Genomic DNA, 19,437 nt, shown 5'->3' on the forward strand with positions numbered 1-19,437 from the left:
CACTTTGCTTGCACGCAGTGGCAGTTGGATAAGATGAGGAAACAGGGAAAAAGGGAAACGATATTTAAATATGGGATTAGCTTGTACTTAATCAAACTCAGAGGAAGAAACAAAATTTCCCCTTTGTAGTAACTATATTGTTACAGCCACATTTATGTAGAAAAGCTTAAAACACATTAATTTTTTTCTTCATATCTTTTGTGTTCAAAAGACATACTGTACATGGCACAAGAGTAAAGAAACCACATTTATTTTCATAAGTAGTATTTGCCACAGATTTTATATTAGTAAAATAGTAGATTGTTTTTCTTTCAGAGATCATGACTCCATATTTAGAAACATGTTCATAAGTAATGAAATGGGTTTTGATGTCTTGTGTGCCTATCAGTTTGGTGCTTTGAATTGTGAATTCTTCACTGAAAAATACTTGAATAATTAACTTACACATTCCTATGTACATATTGGCAAATGTCCCCTGATAGTTGCTCAGGAGAGAATAAACATGGGCTCATATAGTCATGAATTTTAGCCCAATAGTTGATCTACTTTTGAATCATTTTATGTATAAGAAATTAAACAAATTTACCTGGAACAGAATTATGTATTAAGGTCCTGGGATGAGGGGTAATCTTTCTGTACCTTCCCTTGCCATTTGAAGAATTCTGTGAAGGTTTAGATTAACTAATTTGTTCATTTATTTATTCATGAATTATTCATAATTTTCTAATGTTTTCCAGATGGCATCTCTTCAGAAAGACATTTGACTATTCATCTATTTGTATTTGAACATTCATCTATATGTTTTATATCATTCTTATTATTTTATCAAGCTCAAGAGAATTGTTCAGTCCATTATTCTATCACTAATATGCACATAAAATCATGGCACAGGGAACATTATGATAGCAGATGGAAAGGATGTCCCAATTTTCAATATGTAATTCTAATATGTTCCCAGTTATTGTAGCATTTTTCTGTGTCTAGTGAAACTAACCAATTGAATGTAGTTGCATAAGAGGTGGTTAAAGAAGGTTTGGGTGGAGTGGGGAAAACTGAGTTGGAGTAATACAAAAAAAGTAAAACAAAGAAGTTGGTCAATATTTTTTTTTTAAAAGAAATGTACAGTTGGAAGGTACGGTTCGGTTTATGACAGATCTTGACAACAGAATATGTTTTAGACTTGAGCTTAAGCTGGAAGTGAAATAACTGCCCACTAAAAGAACAGGTGCTAAATTCACAATATTTTTGCAGTTACATTTTCCTTAACCTTTTCTTAAAAAGTTTGTTTTTGCAAAATAAATAATTTTATGAAGTGAACTTAATGACTTCCTTCTGAGCCAGAAAATTTTGCAGAAGCACAAAAAACATAGAAATAAGAGAGTGGAAAATGCCTAGTTAGAATTGGCCAGGAAATTTGGAGGGCTGCTAAGCTGAAGAAAATGCTAGCTAGTTGAGTGTGCTATGTTCTCCTGTGCTTTTCAGTTACCTTGGTTTCTTGTTCCCTGACATTTTGGTTTTAGCTCATCATTATTTTTAAGTTGTCTGTTAAACAGCAGCATTGTCTTGGAGTATTTGTTATTATTCTGCATCAGACTCTTACTCTGTTGGGTGTTCTTATGTTTTTCTCACTAGCGTCACATTCCAAACACAAGCTTGTCCTAGAATGTGAGCTGGAAAACGAAACAGTGTTTATGCCTTTGAAGAATTAACTTTAAATAACCTGCCTTATAGCTCTTTTTTCTTTTTTAATTTTTAAAAATTTTTTCCCTTTTTATATTTTTAGTGGTCCTGGGGATGGAACCCAGGAACATTCTACCTCTGAGCTACACCTCCAGCCCTGGTTTTTATTCTTTATTTTGAAACAGGGTCTCACTAAGTTGTCGAGAGTCTCACTAAGTTGCTGAGGCTGGTCTCAAACCAACGATCCTCTTGTCTCAGCCTCAAGTACTGGGATTACAAGTGTGTCTCACCATGCCCAGCTTATAGCTCTTATTTCTAAAGTTTATTTTATGGCAATTGACAAATTATAGACTTCTTTATTAATAATCTTGTTTTCTTTGGCTAGACATTTATTTGCTTATTGTATCTAGGAGAATAGGTTATAATTTTCTCCATTTCATATTCTGTTTTAGAAGGAAAAAAGATGACTACTGAATTAAAGCCCATAATGGTCACTGAGTTAGAAGGCAAGCATTTAGTACTGTATATATGTTACAATATTGTTTTATTTCATTGTAGTGAAGACTACAACTAGAAAGCTTTTAGGATCAGTAGCAAGAATTATACTAGGAAAGTTATGGTTTATATAATTTATGCATTTTTTGTTTGTTGTAATAAAAAAAAAAACACCAAAAGACCAGGAATATCCTCCTGCTTCCTCTTTCCCTTAATGCCTTTCTCTTTTGCCTAAATTTGAAGTCAGTTTAAAGGCAGGAGATGAAAGCAATTTGCTGTGGAAGCTAGAATATTAAGTGGTCTGGCAAGCATTTGGATTCTTCTCTCAGGAGGAAGGGAGAAACATGCCAAATCCTTACCGTGCTGAAAGACAGAGGCTAACTGGAGTTGATCTGAAAACCTCTTATGCCCATGAAAGAAAATGTTCCTTAGAATTACCACTGAATTCTCCTTCTGTGAACCCTTTGAAGAAATTTTTAAAAACATGTATTTGAGAATTTGTTCAAAGTTAGTCTTCTGCATAGCTTTCCTTCATGCCCATAACATTTGTGAGTTTTGCTGCTGCTTGCTTCCTTTTCTTGCTGATGATATTGCCTACTCCTCGATTCCTGTCAATGCCTCTTAGATATCTGTTTGACCAGGCAGAAGTCAAAAGGCAGTATATAAATAAAAATCCATCTTTTAAAATTATATGCAAAGAAATAATCCAAGATGGAATCAGAGTGAAGCACAGGCCAGCCACACATTAGTAGCAGGGTCAGAGTTCGGCTGCCGGGTTCAAATCCAGCTTGGCCACTTGTGTGTGGCCTCGTTTCTCCAGCTGGCTCACTTACTTCTCCACCTCTCCATTCCCTCATCTGTCAAACGGGGATGATAATGGATCCAGCTAATAGGAATGCCATGTTTAAATATTGGAGTTAATGTAAATGATTAACATAGTGGCACTTCATAAATGTTCCATAGAGCTTAATTTTGTTATCGTTGGTGTAAATGTTTTCTTATCTGTTGAAAAGTATAATTTTTTAAAAATAAGATTTTAAAAGCTGGGTGCAGTGATGCATGCTTATGGGAGGCTGAGACCAGAAGACCTCACGTTCACAATGGCAACCTTGTGAAGCTCTCCATAGCTTAGTGAAACCCTGTTTCAAAATAAGAAATTAAGAAAAAAGATGAGACTTCCGGGAAGATGGCGACGAAGAAAAGCGGGGCTTATGTCCCCGCTAACAACCAATCTCTATTACTACAAAATCAGTGCCTTTCATAGTCAGAAAACACCATCAGCAGAGAAACAAAAAATGTAATTACAAGGGACAGAGAAAAAGAGGGCTGGAAAAATGAGACACCAGAAAGAAACCAGACTGCAGTGCTTGCTGCGGCCAGAGCCGCGGCGCGGAGCGGCGGGCGCCATCTTTCTTGGCAGCACCAGGCCCCAGAGAGGAGGGGGACTCAGAACAGAGCTCAGAGCCACAGAGGAGATACGCCGGTCTCACGCCCGAGGACACGGCAGCAGTGCCTTACTGCCGGCAGCAGCGGCGAGTTCACTGGACAGCACCAGACCAATGCACTCAACAGCCCACCAGGCTCCACAGAGGAGCGGCGGACAGCAAGCCGAGGTGAGCCACTGCGGAACAGCCAGGCGGGATTCAGCAGATTTTTCGGCACAGGGAGCATCTAAAGCTCCCAGTGGCTGGGCTCAGCACACCCTGCAGGGACTCAGAGCAGAGCTCAAAACCAGAGAAGAAATAAGCCAGCCTCACGGCCGAGGGCGTGGCAGCGGCGAATTCACCAAGTCCACTACAGCTCCATCAGCGCACTCATCAACAGTAAGTCAAATTGCGGTCCCTAGAGGAGAAATCCCAGTACTGCACTCCCAGGGACTTGACCCAGTGGGGGAGTGGTGGTGGCAGAGATATCACACCATAGGAGAATGCCCAACTTGACACCCCCCACCGTCTAAAGCAGCCTCGTTTGACTCTCTGGGTCTGAGACTCTGCGATACAACCTAATGAAGGAGTAGTGGGGACTGAGATCCAGAGCACCTTAAGTGAAGTCTTAGTGACCCAAGGGAAGAACCTAGAGAAGACACAAACTTCCGAAATCATGGGAAAGAGGAATAACAATGGAGCAATGAATGTCCACAACCCCACAACTTCAGAACCTGATAAAATAGAAATTCAGAGATTTCTAGACGATCAAATCAGGAAAATAACTGTAGAAATAATAGAGGTGTTTTTAAAAGAATTCAGAGAGAGCCAAAAAGAGATAAAGGATGTAATTAATGAAGTAAAGTTCTCAGTTCAAAGTACAAACAACCAATTAGACCACATGGAGAATAGAATTTCGCTCTTAGAAGATGATCATTCCAAAAATGAACACATAGTTTCTAAATAAGAAAAAAAAATCCGACAGCAGGAATCTGACATTGAAGAAATATGGGCCCATTTTAAGAGAGCTAACCTAAGAATAATTGGAATAGGGGAGGGAAAAGAAGGTGAAACCAAAGGGATCAACAATCTCTTCAAAGAAGTAATAGCAGAAAATTTTCCAAACATAGAGCAACAGGTCGATACACAGATCCAGGAAACTTATAGAACTCCCTTTAGACAGGATCAGAGAAGAGGATCCCCACGCCACATAATTGTCAAAATGACCAATGTGGAAGCCAAGCAGAGAATCTTAAAGGCAACAAAAACAAAGGGCCAAGTGACATTCAGAGGCAAACCAATTAGAATCACTCCAGACTTCCCAAACCAAGTCATGAGAGCCAGAAGGGCTTGGAGTAACATATTCCAAACTCTGAAAGAAAACAACTTCCAGCCAAAAATTTCCTACCCAGCAAAACTATCTATCAGATTAGATGGGGAAATAAGAAGCTTCCATGACAAACAGAAACTGAAGGAATTTATGTCTTCAAAACCAGCGCTAGAGAAAATACTCAAAGAGATTAACTACAAAGAAGAATTAGGTAACACACACACCAGAACCAGAGAAATAAGATTTTCCATCCAATAGACAACTAAGACTGGTTATCTGTGGAGATTCATTATTTATGTTAGTCTTTTACCTATCTCTAAATTGTATTGTTTGCTTTTATTGTTGCTAATTTTAAGGATTTCTAGTTGGAATATTAATATACCTTCAGATATAGCATTTGGAAATATTTTATCCCATTCTATCAGTAACTTTTACCTCTGTTTACATTGTCTTTGGATATACAATATTTTCTTTATTTTTTAGGGAGTTTGTTTACCCTTCTGTTGCCTGTGCCATTGAAATCATATCCAAGAAATCACTGCCAATTTCAATATTGTGAGGTTTAATGACCCAGATTTTCTTCTAAAAGTTTATAGTCTTAAGATTTATATTTAGGTCTTTTATCTATTTTGAGTTAATATTTGTATATGGTGTTAGGGTAAGGGTCCAATTTTATTCTTTTTTATGTAATTATTATTTTTCAACAATATTTATTCAAAAGATTATTATTTCCTCCACCAAATGTTTGTGGAAACCTTGTCAAAAATAACTTGACAATATATGGAAGAATTTATCTCTAGGCTTTTATTTAACTCCAATCGTTTATATATCTGCCTTTGTAATAGTACTACACTGTTTCAATTATTGTAGCTTTATATGGTTTGAAATTATAAAATATACATCTTCTAGTTTTGTTCTTTTTCAAGATTGTTTTGGGTATCTAGAGTCCATATTCCATATTAGGATAGATTTTTTTTGAAAAATAAATATATAAATGATAGTTTCACCTAAAAAAAAAAGAATATTCTCTGGTAAGAAAGAAAGCAAAAAGAAATATTGAAATGTTATCTTTAAGTCATCAAAAGCTTGGTATCAGACAAATGAAACTGTTCTGTGAGATTATCATTGTTAATTTTGGATAAATTGCTATAATACTAGATGTCAACCACTAAGCCAAGCATGGGAAGGAGGGATGGGGAGGGAACGGGGTGGGAATCGGGTAGGGGCTAACTGGGCGATGTGTGCATGTATGTCTACAAAAGTTTCTTTTTACTGCCGGACGTGGTGGCACACGCCTGTAATCCCTGCGCTTGGGAGGCAGAGACAGGAGGATCGCGCTGGTTCGGAGCCAGCCTCGCTGGTTTAAGAGACCCTGTTTACACATAAAGTTAAAAAATAGGTCTGGGAGTGTAGCCCGTGGGAGTGTAGCCCGGAGGTAGAAGGGCTTCCAGGAACCCCAGTACCACCAAAAAAAAAAGTTTCTTTTTATCCCATTGTGATGTATGAATACAGTGCACCAATAAAAAAGAAAAAAAAGAAAAAAAAGAAAAAAGGCCAGGGTGTAGTCAGATATAGAATATCCCTGAGTTCAAACTACAGTAACTAACACACACACACACACACACACACACACACACACAAATAAAAAATAGATAAACATTTAAATATCAGTAAAACATCAATGTATAAAGTAACTTGTTGAAGTAACTGATTTATTTAAATGCCAAAATGAAAAGAGATGAAGTTTGAGTAGTTATAATTGACCAACCCTATATAGAATATCATAACCTCAAAATTCAGAATTATTTGCCAAGAGCGATCTGAATCAGAAAGTATCTAAATGGTAAGATATTTTATGCCTCAATCTTAATTCATTTAAGTTCATGGAATTAATAAAACCAGGAAAAGTTAACATTTTGTGGATTTGTTTTAAGACCCTCTTAAACCTAGTGTTGTAATTTTTAATTATTTCTAAAATAGTGTATATTAAGTATTTTTCTGAGGTTTATAAGCAGAAATTATATTACTGTTTTCATCCCAAATAATGCAAACAAACTTCAGCCTAATTTTTTGTTCTAGATATCAGAAATTCCTTGTTACTATATTCGAATCCATCAAATTATAATATAGAATTTTATTTTTCAGGCAAATGGGGGGGGAAGGGCAGTTAGAATTGGTTAAACTTGGCACATCCCAAAACTCAACCAGAACATGTCTTAATTATTATTATTCCTTCTCCTCCTCCTCCTCCTCCTCCTTCTCCTACTTCTTTTTTCTTTTTTCATTTTTCTTTTTTTGAGGCACACAGAATAGAACCCAGGGGCATTCTACCTCTGAGCGACATCCCCAGCCCTATTTTTTTTTTTTTATTCTTTCTATTTTTGAAACAAGCTCTCACTCAGGTGTGAAGGGCCTCGCTTAGTAGCTGAGGCTATCCACAAACCACAATCCTCTGGTCTCAGCCTCCCGAATGCTGGGATTACAAGAATGTGCCCAGCTCCAGAAAATGTCTTAATTTCTTATTACAAATATATAATTTACTTGAAATGCCAGAACCTGGCATCATATCCAACCATTGGCTAGGACAAGTACTGAGGAAAATAGCTTCAGTCTTTGAAATTATAGCCACCAGTACTATACAGATATAATCTCCTACCCACCCCAACACCCCTCAAATTTCCACGAAGTTAGATGCATCTAGTTGAGTGGTCAACATGAAAAGGTCAATAGGTGTACCAACAGATGGCAGGGCCCATGTTGGAGAATCCAAAAGTCTAGTCACTCAGTCAATGACAAATCAGAAACACTGAGTTGCAGGATTATGGTCCTGGCTTGAAAAGGGAATATTAGGGATCTAGTCAAGTGAAGTTTCCAGTAGAAGACAAGGTTATAAGAAACCACAATATAAGCCTAATTATATCAAAATAATCAACAGCAAGAATGCATTGGTGTAGAGAACTGGACACGTCTGTTGAACTCAGGGATGAAGCCAGGATCAGTCTTAATAACAGGAGGAGAGGGAAAGAGAGAGAAAAATATAGAAGGCAAGAGAAGCTGGGCATGGTGGTGCATGCTTGCAATCCCAGCATTTGGGAGGTGGAGACTAGAGGTTTGCAGACAGCTTTAGCTACTTAGTGAGGCCCTTCGCAACTCCATGAAGACCGTTTCAAAAACAAAAAAAGACTAAAAAATAGGGGCTGGGGGTGTAGCTAGAAGGCACAGTGCCCCTGGGTTCCATCCTCAGTACCGCAAAAAAAAAAAAAAAAAAAAAAAAAAAAAAAGGCAAGAGGACTGTAGCCCCTAGATATATGACAGATTTCTCTTATTTAGAAGTCACTCAGTCAGTAGCACTTGCATAATACCAGACAGACAGACAATTGCATGTAGTAAAAGCTCAGTGAAGTCTCACAGTAAGAAACCTGTTACTTCAATTTTAATTTATTGTGAAGCCATTTCTAGGGTGTGGTGGGGAACTTACTGGTGTAGAATACACTTGGACAATACTGAAACAGGGTTAAAAATGTTTACTAAAGCATTTGTTATGGCAAGGAAACTGCTAAAAACCAAGCAAAATCCCTTGACTGGAACCAAAGGAAATTGAGAAGCTAGAGCTAGGATTCCTCAAAAGGTTTAAATGAGAAAGAATCCACAGAGCATGTTGCACATGGATTTTTGCATACTTGAATCTGGACCATGTTGCTGCTGCTTTTATTGTCTTCCTGTATAATGGAGAAGGAGGCAGAAAAGACCTCTTTTTGCCAACCTTGAGAGAGGAACTGCCGCCGGTGGGGCAGAAGCTGCAATTTTGAGCGGTCATTGTTTCTTTTTTGCTTTCAAGTTATAGTACATTGGTGGCTGTCAATATAAATACAGGAAATTTTCCTATGATTTTAACCATTTTCTGTCTCTTTTTTCTATATTTTAAATGTGCAAAAAACAGAATTAGTTTACAAAGAATTCCTTCAATGAATGGCAGGCAGCCATTCTTTGTAATTTTCACAGAAACAGTGTTTCAGATGGCATCTAAATAGATTATTAAAACATCTAAAATTCAGCCAGTAAATTTTAGAGTTAGCTGGCATGGCAAACACAAATGCCTGCACGGCATTCAGAATAAGCGAGAGAAACGGGCGAGGTGGGAACTACAGTCAACGGAGCAGTGCGTGCTCATTTGGGGAGGCGGCGGCTCCATGAGGTTGTTTTAAATGTTTGTTTATTGTGGAGAAGCATGTGGTCCCATTGTTTCTGAATTACTTGATTTTTAAGGAGAAGCAGAGAATCTGGGTCTTTATGTAGAACTCTCTCAAAGTCTAAATGCTGGTGCTCATTTAAAATAAATCTACTCTGCAAGCCAAATAGAACATGTTGAAGGCCCAGTTTGTGACTTTCTAAACGAGGCACACGCAAGGGGCCGTGCGTAGCAGCACCCAGGCAGATCTTCACAGCAGCTCTTCCTGGGTTCTGTTTGTCATAACCTTTCATGTAACTGTCAGTCAACCCCAGAGCTAAGATGGTTTTTGTGAGCCTTATAAGCATTTACTTAAAATTAACTTGAGACCATAGTACTATTATTTGATGATAGTGCTATTATTTAGTTGTTTTACATATAACCCATATATACTTTAAACCCTCCTCAGATCATATTGCATTTCCTAATGGCATTGCCAGTAGGCATGAAACTTCCAATGTAAGGTTATAGGATGTGAATTATAAAATACTTAGTAAAAACACTGATAACAGGAAAACTGTCCAGAAAATAAGATAGGGGTTTTGGTATAAAAGTATTCTGACTTTTATTTTTATATGATTAAGTAATTTATAGTTGAATATTTTCTTCAGAATATCCCAGGTAATAATTTGGATTTGGGATATTTCTTTTCCATATTCCTGTTTTTTGAATGGGGAAAGGAAGACTATTACTGTCTTGTTGAATGATTCTTTGGGTATTTTTAAATGTCACTAAAGTATTAATGAAACAATTTGATCTTTGATTTGTGTAAGAAAGAAAAGCAGCCTTTTCTGTCAACGTTTCAAGATCATGTAGAGACAGGAGAGCGTCCGTAGGTGTTCACGTTTGTAACCTTGCCACTCCTGTCTGTATGTTCAGTCCTGGATGTACTGGCTCATGGTTCCTCCTGTTAAAAAACAAAACAAACAAAAAAAAGTTCTGCGCAGTGGTAACTAGCCAACTGGATTAGACTTTGAGGTCTTACTCCAGCCGATGGGGATGACACAGTGGCCTAAGTGTTGGGGGGATAAATGGCTGCGTGGACTGCCACGCGGTGCGTGGTGCTGGCTTCACGGTGGCATTTGCCCCCTTCTATGCAGAAGTAAATTGCCTTGCCGAGTTACTTTTGGTGTCATGAGTTTTTATTTGCAACTCTCCTAGAACTTGTTTTTAACATTTGGAAGTAGCTATAATAATTCATGTTTTTCTTAATTATTAAATATTTTGAGAAGAAAATGAAACTTTTCTAGCAAACTTTCTTTTCTTTCCTGTTATCTGTAAGCAATATCCTCTCATCTCCTCTCTTTTTACTCTTCTTCTCCTCCTCCTCCTCCTCCATCTTCCTCCTCCTCCATCATCCTCCTCCTCCTCTCCTCCTCCTCCTCCTCCTCCTCCTCCTCCTCCTCCTTCTTCTTCTTCTTCTGTACTGGGGGTGGAACCCAGGCACTTTTCTACCTCCAGGCTATACTCTCAGACCTATTTTATACTTTTTTGGAAATAGGGTCTCACTAAGTTGTTGAGAGCCTCACTCAATAACTGAGGCTGGCTTGGAATCTGTGTGATCCTACTGTCTCAGCCTCCTAAGTGCAGGGATAACAAGAGTGCTCACCACACCTGGCTCCTCTCTTCTTGGTTTCAGTACCATTTGTGATGCAAGCAGAGACCTTTTTTTTTTCGGGTCTGGGGATGGAACCCAGGGGCATTTGACCACGGAGCTGGGGAGCCGGGCATGGTGGCACACGCTTGTAATCCCAGTATTCAGGAAGCTGAGACCGGATTGCAGTTCACGGACAGCCTCAGCTACTTAGTAAGGCCCTCTGCAACTCAGTGAGACCTGGTTTCAAAATGAAGAATAAAAAATAGGGCATGCACCACCACGCCCAGCACAGAGACATTTTTAATTAGGAACTTTTTTGCATATTTCAGGACACACAAGACAGCCACTGGTTACTCCCCTCTGTCTTTGCCATCTTAATCATGCTATAATCTCTCTTTTTACTCTCTCCCCTGCTTCTCCATGAGCAACTTGAGGGCAGGTACCATTCTGTTGCTTCTGAATTCTTACTTGTAGTTGGTATGGTATCATGTACATGGTGGGCATGTAATGCCTATTTTTGAGTGAATAATTTTTTTGTGTGTGGTACTGGAGATTGAATTCTGCCTCCTAGCTACATCCTCAGCCCTATTTTTTATTTTTTATTTTAAAACAGGTTCTCGCCAAGATGTGGGGAGCCTCACTAAGTAGCTGAGGCTGGCCGTAAACTGCGACCCTCCTGTCTTAGCCTTCTCAGTACTGGGATTACAAGCGTGTGCCACTACACTTGGCTGAGTGAATAATTTTTACTTTTCTTCTTTTCCCCTAATGTAATTACAATTTATCTGAACGTAAAAAATAGTGATAGGGAGTGGTTGTATTTTCTTTTTTTTCTTTTATTGAACCAGTTACTATTGTTTCAAAATCAAAAAAGGAAATCTTAAATTTTAATGATTCTTTAAACATCTTAAAGTTCTCTGCATTATCACTAGAAACACATATATCATTTTTTTTGAAAATTTTCACAGAAAACAAATGTATGCATAGATGAGTGTATAAAGCAACATCTATGATTACGAGTGATTTTGTGGTTTATTAGTAAATGGTCTTTCATGTTGTGTTTCAGATGTGCTGATTTTTTTTTTCATACTTTCTGCTGTGGGTTGACCATCTCCACCAAAACTCTTATTGAAATTTGATCCCTATGGTGAGGCATTAAGAGGTAGAACCAGGTGGGACCTTTAAGAGGCGAGTATGTCAGGAAGGCTCTGCCCTCCTAAATGGATCAATCCGTTAGTAGATCGGTGGGTTAGTAGATGATCTGGAGAGCGGATCTATTACAAGGGCCAGTCTGGCTCTGTCTCTTGTATGTCCTCCACTTGTCATGTGATGCCAGGTGCTACCTCAGGATTCTGCAGTGAGTTTCCACCAGAAAGAGGCCTTTTCCTATCCTCCAGAATTAACTTTGGCTCTTTATAAGTTACCCAGCCTTTGGTATTCACTTACAGCAACAGAAAATGGACGAAGGCAGGAAGTAGGTGCCAGTAGTGGGGCTGTTGCTAATCACAAATCCCTAAATATGTGGTGATGGTTCCAACATTTCCTTTGGCCTAAGTAGCCCTGGCATTAAATTCCAAGAAGGATTTGGCATTTTCTTTCTTCCCGACCCTTCTGTTTAAGGAGGGGAGGAGTTTCCCCCGTGGGAACGCTGCGTTCTGTGGGGTACTTCCTGGGAGGCCGGGCTCTTCCTAACTCTGGGCTTCCAACTCCTCCCCCTGCACCCACAGGGGACCCAGACCTGTCATCCCGGCCTTTTGGTGATAGGGGCGAAGACTCAACTTGAGCTACTTCCTGCTGTGAAGGGGCGTCGTAAGGGTGGCCCCTTGGCCGGGAGAGGTTGGAGTCCACCAGAAGGGGGCAGGTGGGTGTGGCCACAGCGAGAGTTGGAGGTTACCCTGGACAGCTCGGTGATGTGGTTTGAGGAGACTTTTAACAGGCAAGGTTCTATTAAAGAAAAAGAAAATCGTGAGAGCAGATCCCAGGCTGGGCAGGAGCCCTTTTAGATATGAGGTAGATTGTCACTAGATCTATTAATACAAATAGCAGCATTTCCCTGAGGAAATGAATCCTAAGCCCCTTTAGCAGGTTTTTATTAGACCAGAGTCATTAATAGCAGCAACTCCCTGAGAGGACCACACACCATCCTTTTCAGCAGTGAGTGAGTATGGGTCCGTCTGGTCAAACGAGCACATGTTACTGAGTCAGGAGCATCAGTAATGGATTTCAGAGGTTTCATACTTAGGCAGTTTGGCATCCGAAGAGGGAAAGCACCGTAGTATGTAAACAAGTGGACCTGCTAAAATATAAACATCAAAGAGAGTTATGCCGAGAAAAACGAAGCTTAGTAGCTCCCAATACCATGCAAGAGAATTTGTCCTGGGACTGTTGCAGCGGAGCCCTTTTTAGACGGGTAAGATGATGCCAGTTGGGGTCCCCCAGTAGTTTGGCTGCGGTAGGTGTGGTGAAGTTCACTGTGAAGGGCCCAGTCTACCGTGGTTGGAGATGTTTTGGTTGAAGCGACTTGAGGAGGACTTGATCCCCTGGCTTAAGGGCCTTGACTGCAGGGTGTAGAACTGCTTCTTCAGTCCCAGGTTGGGGAAGATACCGGTCAGCATGTTCCCTAAGAAGGTGCCTGAGAAAAGACAAGTAAGGAAGATAGGAAGACAAAGGAGGGGGATCCGAAGGGAGATCCTTAGGTGGAAGAAGATAAGGAAGCCAGGGAAGTTTAGAATGTCTTAGAGATTGGATGAAAGGTAGGGTTTCAGTGCTGACAGAAATGTGGATAGTAAAGACCAAGCTGAGGAGGACTATATTGAAATGAGGAATATCTTATTGAGATTAGAGAAGAAGTTTGTTTATTTTTTTGTCTTTTTGATTAAACCCAGGGATGTACTACATAAAAAAGAATACCCAAAGGCATTATCTGCTTTTCCATCCTCCAGAATTTATCAGCACAGCAATACTGCGTCACTAGAACAGAAGTAAGAAGCGTAAATCCTTGTATCAAAGAATAAGTAGTGTGATTTTACTAAGAGGACAGTCATCCTTCAGTATTCATGGGAACTTGTTCTAGCCCTCTTACCTCAGAGCTTATCAAATATTTGGATCCTCAAGTTCCTTATATAAAATGACATCGTATTTGCATATAACCTACATATCTCCCATTATCTTCTTTAAATCCTCCTTAGATTACTTATAATGTAAATGCTATGTGAATAGTTCTACTATATTGTTTAGGAAATAACAACAAGAAAAATGTATATACATATTTGGTTCAGATATATTTTTCCCCAAAAAACTTTCAATCTGAGGTTGATTGAATTTGCAAATTCCCAGTCTGCAGATATGGAGGGCTGTCTTCTAAAATAATGGTAGCAGTAGTTAAAACAAGGTTTCATATAAACAATGTGATTTTATAAAAAGTGCTTCAAAAAGATAGTTTTCTGTGTTCTTCCAGATTGTCTTCCATTTTCTTTAAGAAAAATATAGTAAAATATCTTGCCTCCATTTCTTTTTTCTTTTCTTTTTTTTTTTTTTGGTGGTACTGGGGTTCCTGGAAGCCCTTCTACCTCCGGGCTACACTCCCAGATGTATTTTTACATTTTTTTAAATTTGGAAACAGGGTCTCCTAAGCCAGCACCCGCGGCTGGCTTCGAACCTGCGCGATCCTCCTGTCTCCGCCTTCCAAGCGCGGGGATTACAAGCGTGCGCCACCACGCCCGGCTCTTGCCTCCATTTCTGTGAAATTATATATTAGCCCTACAATATAGAATTATGTGTTTAGCTTTTTATTAAGTCAGGGTTAAGACTTTTAACTTGTTTCTGCATTAGTAAAACTAAAGGATATTATATTTAATCAGAGAAAGAAAGTATATATATTTTTAAATTAATTTTTTATTAACGCATTGTATTTATACATCATAATGGGGTAAAAACCTTGTATAGGCAGAAATGCACAAGTAAAGTATATTTTAATATACTATCTGAATAATAAAGAGACCATAGGAAAATAAGTGAATAATCAAAGACTGAATAAAACTCAAATGAGCTTAATTAAGTGAAATTAATTTAAAAAGCAATATTGAAGCTGGGCATGGTGGTGCATACTGGTAATCCCAGTACTTGGAAGACTGAGACAGGAGGATTGTAGTTTTGTGGCTAGCGTCAGCAATTAGTGAGGTCCTCTGCAACTTAGTGAGATGATGTTTCAAATTAAAAAATAAAACAAGGCTAAGGGTGTAGATCAGAGGTAAAATTCCCTTGTGCTCAATCCCTAGTACCACCAAAAAATTGAGTCGGTCCAGTACAAAGTACTTTCCGCCTACTTTTTTGGGTACTTTCTCTCATTAATAATGTACAGGAGAATGACCCTGGTATAAAAATAAAACTACCGTAACAGAGGATATAGTTTAGAAACTAAGAACTTTGTAGGAAGATTTAATGAATGCTATGTTAATTTTCTATATAAAAGCAGTAGAATACCACAAAACAGAAAATTAAGTTTTGTAATTATAAATAATTTTGTTTTAGGTATTGTTACTATCATATCATATGTATATATACATATGTATATGTATGTCAGTGACATTTTTGGTGCAGTGCCTTCACCTGTTGACATTTTTGAAGTTGCCATAGCTTCTGATAATAGGTAAAGTGGCTTGGTTTCTCTCTGTAGGGTTTCACAAAGTGGTTATGTCTGCTCTGCAAAATAAGAGTTCCTTCTGGTTTTATTGAATCCTAAGCAATTTCTCTATCCATACTTGGACTTCCTACCCCCCTTTCTTACTTTCTTGGAAAGTAATTTAATTTTCTGATTGCATGTAGGTAGTGGTTAATTCCAAAAGGAGCAGTTACAGAAGCTACTTCCCATAATTGGCAGATATGTATCAGTTTCTGAAATTTGTTTTCCAAGAAGTGAAGTACCAGCTTGTTTTGATTGATTTCTTTTGGTGCTGATTTCCCCCTCGATGCTTGGATGCCTTTGCCTGTGAGACCTTGGTAGGAGATAATCCTGAAAATCCTCCACTTCACTTTTTCAGACTCTGAACTTCTGTCATGTTTGATTGCTGCAAAACCAGTCTGAGGGAAAGACTAAAAATAGGTTAACCTTTAGACTGAAGAAATTGACAAAAAAGAATGTAGATTACAGGTGATAAAATCCCCAGTGGTGTGATCACCTTTCTTGTGTTTTCTTTTCTTTTTTGTACTGGAGACTGAAGGAAGGGGCATTCTACCCCAGAGCTTTATTTTGAAACAGTCTTGCTAAATTGTTGATGCTTACCTCTAACCTGTGATCTTTCTGTTTTTGCTCCCAAGTACTGAGATTAAAGACATGCCCACCACACCTAGCTTTTCTTGTGTTTTCTAATGTATTTGATCATAGAGTAGATGATATAAGTTAAAAGGGAGTTTTTAAGTATTTCCCTTTAGAATGGTTTCATTATGAGTAATGTTAATATAATCAAAGTGAAAATAACCAAGAAGGGACTATAATACTTTTCCCTCATTTTTTTTTACAACTCACTGATTCTCACATAATCCATTTTAATGAAGTTGACTAAGAAAAACTGGGAAATAGATAAGGGTAATAAATGTGCTTGTTCTCAGGGTTGCATTGGCAAGAGGCTTATAATACAGGTCATCTAACTCCCAGTACAGGACTCTCCACTAGTACATGCTGTTAGTCTCCACTGCCTTCAGGAACACTCTCTGACTGGGCAGCATCATGTCCTTACATCAACACAGTGTTCAAACCGGTGCAGAATTATGACTGCTCGAAAAAGCTGTGTGTTCTCACAGTACATACTGTGTGGTATTATTATGTGAATCGTTTATTTTGTAAAGTGGATATAATAGATACAGTAAAAGTGATATTCATGCTTTCTAAGCATGTGGTTTTTAACTATATTTGCTCTTTATTTGAAGGAAGGAAGTATACTCCCATAGCCAAAGCAGTCAGAGGGCTTGAGATATTATTTAGATACAACATTCATATGCATGTTTTTTAAATTACAAAAACAAAAATGTTTAATAAAAACACAGAATTCTTTATTCTTTTCTGAGTGATTTTTTTCTTTCTTTTCTTTTTCTTTTTCTTTTTTTTTTTCTTGTGGTGCTGGGAATCAAACCCAGACGCATTCTACTTTTGAGCTACATCCCAGTCCAATATTATATTTTATTTGGAAACAGGATTTGGCTGAGTTGCTAAGAGCCTCACTAAGTTGCTGAGGTTGGCCTCAGATCTGCAATCCTCCTGTCTCAGCTTCTCGAGTACTGAGATTATAGCTGTGTGCCACCATACCCGGCTCTGAGTGAATCTTAATAGGTTTTTTTTTTTTTTGGTGTGTGTGTGTGTGTGTGTGTGTGTGTGTGTGTGTGTGTGTGTGTGTGTGTGTGTGTGTGTGTGTGTGTGTGTGTGTGTGTGTGTTTACACAGTACTGGGGATGGAACCCTCCTACCTCCGAGCTACACTCCCAGACCTATTTTATATTTTTTATTTGGAAACAGGGTCTCTTAAGCCAGCCAGGCTGGCTTTGAACCTGCACGATCTTCCTGTCTCCGCCTCCCAAGCGCAGGGATTACAAGCGTGAGCCACCACACCTGGCCCCATTCTTTTTTAAAGACTTAAATATATACACACATACATACATATGTATGGATATATACACATATATACACATATGTACACACAAATATATATAAAACACTATCATGAAAATACAAGCTTTCATGTTGTATTTATTGCTCTTTTAAGTTATAGCTTGCTTGGTTTTTTTTTTTTTAACCTCCTCCGTAATAAGTCTCGACATTTTTTCCAGGCCAGGACACAGGAATCCACTTTATTTAATTAATTAATTAATTAATTTATTTATTTATTTATTATACTAGAGATAGAACTTGATGTTCTATCACTGAGCTATATCTGCGGTTCTTAATATTTAATTTTATTTTATTTGAGACAGTGTTTCACTAAATTACCATCATTGGCATCTAACCCACAATCCTCCTGTCTCAGCTTCCTAAATACTGGAATTATAGGTATGTTCTATTCAGTGTGTGTGTGTGTGTATAACATTCCATAGAACCATATTTATTTTACTGTTCCTTTAACACTGCTCAGGGATCTAATACTGTAATACTGGTATGGGTATATGCTGGCCTTGGAGATCCTTTTATTTTTGCTTCAAAAACAAGTTAAAATAAACTCACTCTTTTATACCAGAATGTGTACTATAGGTACTTTTGACATGTACAAATTACTCATTGTATATGTACAAGTAATTCTTCTTATAACTTTTCATTTTGTAATAATTTTATACTTATAAAAATTGCAAAAACTGTAAAGAGAGTTCACAGATACCCAGTTTCTGCCAATGTTAACACTTTAAGAAGAATCCCTGATAGGTGCACAGAAAACCAGGGGAGGAAGAGGAGCCTTTTTCTTTCTAGGGATAGCAAAATGTTTTACATGAAAATGACATAATGTGCGTTTCACCAGTGAAGAATAATGTAAACACTGATTGTAATGTAATAGAAATGGTTGGTTTAGCTAGATGAGGAGGAGGAAGATGAGGACAAGGATAGGGGCACAGATGCAGGCGTGTAGCTGTGTGTAGGAAATCAGTTTTTCTGAGTTGCCTAACCCAGCATCTGTTTTCCCTTCCATCTTAGTAACGGAGCTGTGATTATACCTGGGGTTAATCTTCTAAGTTCAAGAACTACATCTCCTAGCTTCACTTGCAGCTAGGTGTGGCTACATGTCTAACTTCAACAGAAGTGTTTAGTGGTGCTTTGAAGGAGACTGACCTAGGAGGTGTGAAGTGGGCCATTATTTTTCTGCTTCTTGCTAGGGTAGAATGAGAACTTAAGAGTTGAGGCTTCTGCCAGTATTAGGACTGTTAAGATTAAAGTACATACACCAAAGATGGTAGACTAGAACTGGGCGTGGTGGCGCATACTTGCGTAATCCCTGCGCTTGGGGGGCGGAGACAGGAAGATGGCACAGGTTCGAAGCCAGCCAGCCTTGCTGGCCTAAGAGACCCTGTTTCCAAATAAAAATATAAAAAATAGGTCTGGGAGTGTAGCCCAGAGGTAGAAGGGCTTCCAGGAACCCCAGTACCGCCAAAAAAAAAAAAAAAAAAAAAAAAAAAAGGTAGACCAGAGAGTTGGGAGGGTCTCAGCGTCCTGATAGAATTATAAAATAACAAAGTCATCACGTCAGCACTGTACTGGCACTGAGTGAGTGTGATCATGTTTAAGTATTAGTTATATGTAGCAGAACCAGATCATAACTGATTTTTAATGTATTAGATTATATCTAGAGTGAAATATTAAGAAATAGCAGTATAACTATGTTATTTTTTATTTTTATTTTTTTAGTGGTACTGGGGTTCCTGGAAGCCCTTCTACCTCCGTGATACACTCCCAGACCTATTTTTACCTTTTTATTTGGAAACAGGGTCTCCTAAGCCAGCGCGCGCGGCTGGCTTCGAACCTGCGCGATCCTCCTGTGTCTGCCTCCCAAGCGCAGGGTTACAAGTGTGCGCCACCACGCCTGGCTTAACTATGTTATTTAGTAATATGGAAGTAAATACAGAAAGAAACAGAAAAAATGGAAAGTAGTTAACTGTTTTTGGTAGTAGAAATTGGGTAAATCCAGTGATTACTATTTTATTATAATCTTTTC

The 19,437-nt window shown here is 38.5% G+C and overlaps 1 protein-coding gene across 1 annotated transcript in view; it reads left to right on the plus strand.

Annotated features, from left to right (window-relative positions):
* The window catches only part of LEKR1 (leucine, glutamate and lysine rich 1), a gene marked incomplete at both ends in the record, with an annotated part of 152,594 nt that overhangs the window by 29,968 nt on the left and 103,189 nt on the right, over nucleotides 1-19,437 (plus strand). The gene's annotated exons all lie outside the window — the stretch shown is intronic.

This window comes from Muscardinus avellanarius, assembly GCF_963383645.1.
Source record: "Muscardinus avellanarius genome assembly, chromosome: 5".
In the NCBI taxonomy this organism is placed as follows: domain Eukaryota; kingdom Metazoa; phylum Chordata; class Mammalia; order Rodentia; family Gliridae; genus Muscardinus; species Muscardinus avellanarius.